At 36.5% G+C, this 6,625-nt stretch overlaps 1 pseudogene; it reads left to right on the forward strand.

Annotated features, from left to right (window-relative positions):
* Nucleotides 1–4,472: 4,472 nt before the first annotated feature.
* LOC128316026 (pre-mRNA-splicing regulator WTAP-like) lies at nucleotides 4,473–6,275 on the forward strand (annotated as a pseudogene).
* Nucleotides 6,276–6,625: the final 350 nt, after the last annotated feature.

The raw sequence follows: 6,625 nt of genomic DNA on the forward strand, positions 1-6,625 counted from the left end.
GAGCCTGGAGCCTGCTTGGGATTCTGTGCCTCTCTCCATCTCTCCTTCCCCACCCATGCTCTGTCACTCTCAAAAATAAATAAAAAACATTAAAAAAAACTTAAAAATAACTTTAAAAGTATTTTAAGGAAATAGTAATAAATGTTAGAGCCATCTCTTATTTCACTAGACTGCTAAAATATAGCAATGTTTTACTACATCGCCAATGTTTTAGAATGAATATTATATCCATGTCTATGTTAAATGGTTTAAAAGAAGTAGTAATGGGGGCAGCTCAGTTGGTTAAGTGTCCAGCTTCAGCTCATGTCACAATTTCACGGTTGGTGAATTCGAGCCCCCCGCCTCGGGCTCTGTGCTCACAACTCAGAACCTGGAGCCTGCTTCAGATTCTGTCTCTTTGTCTCTCCCTCTCTGTCCCTCTCCTGCTTACTCTCTGTCTCCCTCTCCAAAATAAACACTAAAAATTTTTTTAAAGAAGCAATAATATTATTGCGTTTTAATTTTCATTCAACCTCCAAACACCATGATACAAAATATGGTTATTTGTATATTTGTATATTTATATATGGTTATTTGAGATATGGGAAACTCACTTTTCAAGTTAAAATAAATTTTTTTAATTTATAAATTATACTCATATTTTCTTTAATTATATAGCATAAAAAGACCTTAATAGAAAGTATAATATTTTCTACATAACTTTACCATATTTAAAGATAACATAACTAACTTTTGGTGAATGTTTCTCTCATCTAACAATCATCATCTTCATGAAGACAAGGATCGTGTCTTATTTATCTTGGCATTTCAATGCTTGCTTCAGTGACTTGCAAACTGGATGCACTCATACAGTGAAAAATAATAGTATTTATTGAGAATTTATTTTCTATGCAGTATACGTTGAATTACCATTCATAATTTTAGAAACAGCTGATGTGACAAGTATTGGCATCTTTCTTTTACAGAAAACTGAGTGAACAGTTAAAAAAAGAAAACTCTTCTCAAGTCGGATCACTGGTAAGTAGCTAACCCAAAATTTGAATCTAGGTAGGCTAGTTCTCAAATATGATTCAGTAATTACCACAGGACACTCTTTCTAGAAGTGGAAAACAGGAAGACGATTAAAAGCATGGTTATTTTTATTTTAAAATTTAGGGCCAGCCGTTACACATCTTACATAGGTTTTATATTTTTATAATGGTGATAAAGTCAGTATATGCCAGTCTTTCTTTATTTCAAAGTGTTTCAACATTTGTTTTGCAGTAATTAAATTTGAGTTTATATTTGATGTAATCTACCTGTATGTAGAACCTGTTGAGAAACAATTCTCCCTGGGTCTCATATTTTTGTATATCTTGGGGGCAAAGCATGGGCTGTCTTTCTTCCAGACTTTTTTCATAGGATATTTTCATAGCAAACAGGCTTGAAAGATATACTGTCACCTTTAGAACAAAGGGACAGTATACTAATTCCCCATTAGATGAGATTTGAACTCTCTAGACTCAGAGTTTTTCTCCCATAATATAATCCACCCTACGTATGTAGTTATCATCTGGCTCTCTTTGTGTCTCCCTGTAAAAAAATGGGACTTCAGGAACTCATATAAATCAGATAATCTGGCTACTGCTATTGATTGGCAATAAACTGTCTGTCTTTGACTTAGGAATCTCATGTCATCCACCAGCATACATGAAAACATGGCAAGCAAATTAATTAGCTTGTACATAGCACAAAATCTTACACCTTTTAAATTTCCTTTAAAAATCACATATATATTGTGTGATTTTTTTATTACATATTATTAAATGACTTATTTTTTTTTAGGAAAGAAATTTACTGATGTAGCTAATATTTTAAAGACCCAGGATTTGAATGATTAGAAGAGTCTGTGAAAACTCATCAAAATTTTGTATTTAATTTTCATATAGTTCAAATGCTTGAATCAATTTATTCCTGATCATCTTTAATATGTATTGGACTGGTAATGAATATTTTTAAAACATTAGACCAGCTTTTCACAACAGGGGCCAATCTCTCTCCCAGGGAACATTTGGCAACAACTGAAGACATCTTTGGTACACATTGCCTGAGATGTATGCATTCATTGCTTGTCTCAACTGGGAGTGGTGGTGGCATTTTGTGGACAGAGACCAGGGATGCTATTAAATATTTTACATTGTACAGGACAACCTCCCATAATGAATTATTTAGTCTCAGGTGTCAATTATGGCAATGTTGAGAACCCAGATATACATAGATATGCATTCACATCTGAGTTGGAGAGATCTAATTTAATTCTCTCAATGGTAAGAATTAATCTGCATATAAAATTAGAAAAATATAAATCTCTAACTCTACATTTATCTATCCTATGTCTATAATATAGTATTTCATGAAAATCAAACCATAACACAAACAAGAGCAAGTAATCAACAGAAAACCAGTTTCTGTCATTTCAAAAATTTTAGATGTAACCTATTAGAAATATTAGAGGAATATGGTCAAGACTTTTTTTTTTAAATTTATTGGTTATGAGGTATAACCAATAATGTATATACAAAGAAGAAACTTTTATCATTTATGTGGATGGGGATGGGTGGGTATAAATTTTAAAAATATATATATCCTGTATTTGATTACCTGACTCTATCCTGTTACTATAGGAACAGCAGTCATATATATCTCTTCGTTATTACAGCAATCTGTCAAGGAAATCCTGACATTCTGGAATTTGTGTACATTACTTTTAAAAATTGTAATACTGTGTTTGAATATAACCTGCTTTATAGAACGATCCTTAAACATCCATGACTTCACAAGTTATAGCTATAAAATTGTAAGTATGACCATATATGTATGCAAATATATGTGTGTATATATACGTATACATGCATATATGCACAACTATTATATATAATTAGCTAACAGAAACTGAAAATCTGTGTCATAGTGTCAAATAAAATTTGTCAAAATTGATCTAATTGGTATAGTATTATCTGGTTCACAAGTGTGGACTAACAGTGTCTTCATTCATGTCATCCAGTGTTAGGAGGATCCATCTACATATAATAAGAACTTTTAATTTTCAGGGGAAAATTAAGGTTTCAGAGACACCAAAAATAAACATGATATAGAAAGGGGAGCGGGAGCACAGGGGCTGCAGCAGGAGGAGGAGTTGGGAGGCCAGAGGTAGCAGGGCCTGGCAGCCTGGATTGCAAGCCAGCAGCACGGCCTTGGCTTATGTGACTGGCACTGGCACAGCCTCTGTCTGGAGACGATTCAAGCTGACCAAGGAGGAACCTCTTCCCAAAAAGGTTTGAGTAAAACAGACTTCATAGTTAATGCAGGAAATGAGTTAATTTTAAGATGAAAACAATATGAACTATTTGTCCAAGCTTTGGAGGGCAAGTACACAGATTTTTTTTTTTACATGTTTATTTATTTTGAGCACCTCCAAGTAGGGGAGGGGTGGAGAGAGAGAGCAAGACAGAATCCCAAGCAGGCTCTATGCTGTTAGCATGGAGCCTGACATGGGGCTCAATCTCATGACCTGAGCTGAAGTCAAGAGTTGGCTGCTTAACCCACTGAGCCACCCAGGCACTCCAGATTTTAATTATAATGATGGACCTGGCTTAAGGGAGTCTGATGAAAAACTAAAGCCGTAAGAGCCTGCACTCATGGAAGACATCCTTGTAATGTGACTAGCAACCAAGGAGCAAAAGAAACAAGAGTGAACTACCCAAATGCAGTACCTCAGGCAAATCCAACAGCCTAGCAGTGCCCAACTGAGATCCACAATGGTAGACCCAGTGATCAACTTGTTTTTCCTAAAAATGAACAGACTTAAGGCAAACTGGAGCAAGTTCCAAATGAACTGAGTGCCTAGAAGTTTATGCCTGCTAGGTAAACAAATCATACTCCCCAGCCAAGACTTGAATGACCATCCCACTAGGAAAAAGCTATAGTAGGACAGCCGAGTACTTTCACAGCAAGACTTGGGCTATTCGAGACAAAGCCACAATCTTACACTTTCAGCTTATCATGACTAATGTAAAACTTATCAGATGAACCTTGTGTTTTAGCTTTTTTCTCTTTACCCTCCCCTTGCTTCAGAGTCCTGATGGTATGGGACTATTCCAAAGAAGTAGCCACTTCCCCAAAATTCCCCTTCTAGAGCATGTAGACACTTGAGAAATGTTTCTGTTGGAAACAAATAGAAAAACCAAAGTCTCAAGTCTATGTGGCACACTGTGTCTTCAGATAGTTTGGAGGAATGAAAACCTAGAGATTTAAAATCGTGATTTGAACACGTAAAAGTCCAGTAAACTGTAAAAAGGGAACATGCATTGCTCTGAACCATGAGCATAGTGACTTAGAGACACTGTGTATCAGTTTTGCCAATAAGAATGTGGACTTTGTGACTCTTGAACTTCTGGGTCTACACTCGAATGAGCCAAACAGGCAAAGTGTGAATGGCAAAGTGTTGAATGCTTACCCAAGTGTTTCAAGAGCTTCGAAGTCAGCTGTCACAGGGACGTGTCGCACAACTTGAAGCAGAGTTGGCTTTACGGAAGAAAACAGCGAGGAACTTAAAAGCAGTCAGGATGCACTGAATGACTTCATCATTCAACTTGAGGAAGAAGTAGAGGGCATGCTGAGCACCAGGCTAGTTTTTCAGCAGCAACTGACAGGGACAGGCCAGCAGCTGGCTTAGTACCAATAGCAACAATCTCAGGTTCCAGCCCAAGTACCAGCAAGACTACACTTCTGAGCCTGAAGGACAGGCAGAGGCCACAGGGAAAGACTGCAGTCGGCTGGCCAACGGTCCAGGTCCAAGTAATGGCAGTTCCTCCTGGCAGAGCACATCTAGGTCTGGATTTCGCAGGGGGAGGGACATAGCAGAAGACAGCTTTTTTTCTCCGGGGAATGGTAATAAATCCTCCAAGAGCTCAGAGGAGAGAACCTGCAGAGGAGGTAGTAGTTATGGAAACCAACTCAGTGTGGGTGTACGTAAGTGTAGACTTTCCCGCGGGCAGTGAAAATTCTCTCACACACCACTCAAACGACACAGACTGCAATCATGACCCTCAAGAGGAGAAAAAAGTGCATGGGAAAGGTAACTGAACTACAGGTTCCTGCCACATTCAGAGTGGCTCAGGCTCAAGTATAAATGTACAGGGCTCAGTTTTGGAATATTTTTTCCAGCAAACTTTATATAGTGTCATTTAATTTGAGACAGGATACTGTCCAGAAAATTAACGCTTACTTTTGTCACAATTTACCTTTTTGTGAGTGTGTTTCTTTTTCTTTTTTTTTCCTTTCTTTAATACCTCTGCTACTTTGAAAATTGTGACAATTAATTACCTTGAATGTTGTTGAAAGGACATTTTTATGTAGGGTCAAGTTATTTGTATATGAGTTAATGTGCAGTTGTGAATGGAAAGCTTTCCTTAAAGTGTAACACAATGATGTCTGTAGAAATCTGTGTTTATCCTAGAATCTGTGTTGTGTAAGGGCCTTCTCGGTCATGCTGTTGTACTTATGTTAGGGTAGATGTGGGTTTTTGACTGCTAACTTTGCCCAGTACAGTGGTTGTATCACTAAAAGTTGGACTTGCTGATGAAGTCCTATAGTAGTTAAAAATTTTAACTTTTTTGAGAGAGAGGTGGGGAGGGAAGGAGAGGGAGAGAATCTTAAGCAGGCTTCATGCCCAGTTCAGAGCCTAATGCTGGACTCAATCTCATGACCAACTGTGAATTCATGGCCTGAGCTAAAATCAAGAGTCAGATGCTTCAGCGACTGAGCCACCCAGGTGGCCTTCCAGTATATCTTACCTATAGTGACCAAACCTAAATAAATATTTTTCTTGTAAAAAAAAGAAAGAAAAAGAAAAAATTAAAAAAAAATCAATATCCAATATAGGCAACACCTAATTCAACTACTTGGTTGGATAGTAACTGAATTTGATGGATGAGTGTGATAATACACCCTATTTGTGAATAGTCTTTGGAAATAGAATTGATACTTACAAGATTCCAAAGAAGAAAAATAAATTAACTACTTAACATTGTTCACAATTCAAGGACACCATTCACACTTATTCAAGACCAAAAAATCATCTTCAATCAAAGTGTTAGTCTTCCTTTTACTCAAAATCTGTTAATTATTAAATACATTTTAATAGAACTTTAAAAGACATATTAATTGACTATGATCGCAACTTTAAAATAGATATAGATTTACTTACATTTTTATTAGTTGCTATTTTACCATGTAGCCAGAAATATTTTCTACTCTGAATATGTGTTTATGTGTGTGGGGAGGGGGCGGGTGGGGGTGGGAAGATTTAGTTATAAAAAATGTAGTCCAGGTGCACCTGACTACCTCAGTCAGTACAGCATGCAACTCTTGATTTCAGGATCATAAGTTCAAGTCCCACTTTGGGCATGGAGCCTACTTAAAATGTCAAAATAAATGTAGTCCAAAACTCAACTGAAAGAAATAATGAGGGAAAGTTGAGAGAATTATAAATTAAAATAGTATTAAAATGCATTAAATCTACTGAATAGACAACTTACTATCTAATTTTTATGGTTAAAGAAAAAGATTTCTTTCTTTTTTAAAT

The sequence above is a fragment of the Acinonyx jubatus genome, chromosome B3 (assembly GCF_027475565.1).
Source record: "Acinonyx jubatus isolate Ajub_Pintada_27869175 chromosome B3, VMU_Ajub_asm_v1.0, whole genome shotgun sequence".
Classification (NCBI taxonomy): Eukaryota; Metazoa; Chordata; class Mammalia; order Carnivora; family Felidae; genus Acinonyx; species Acinonyx jubatus.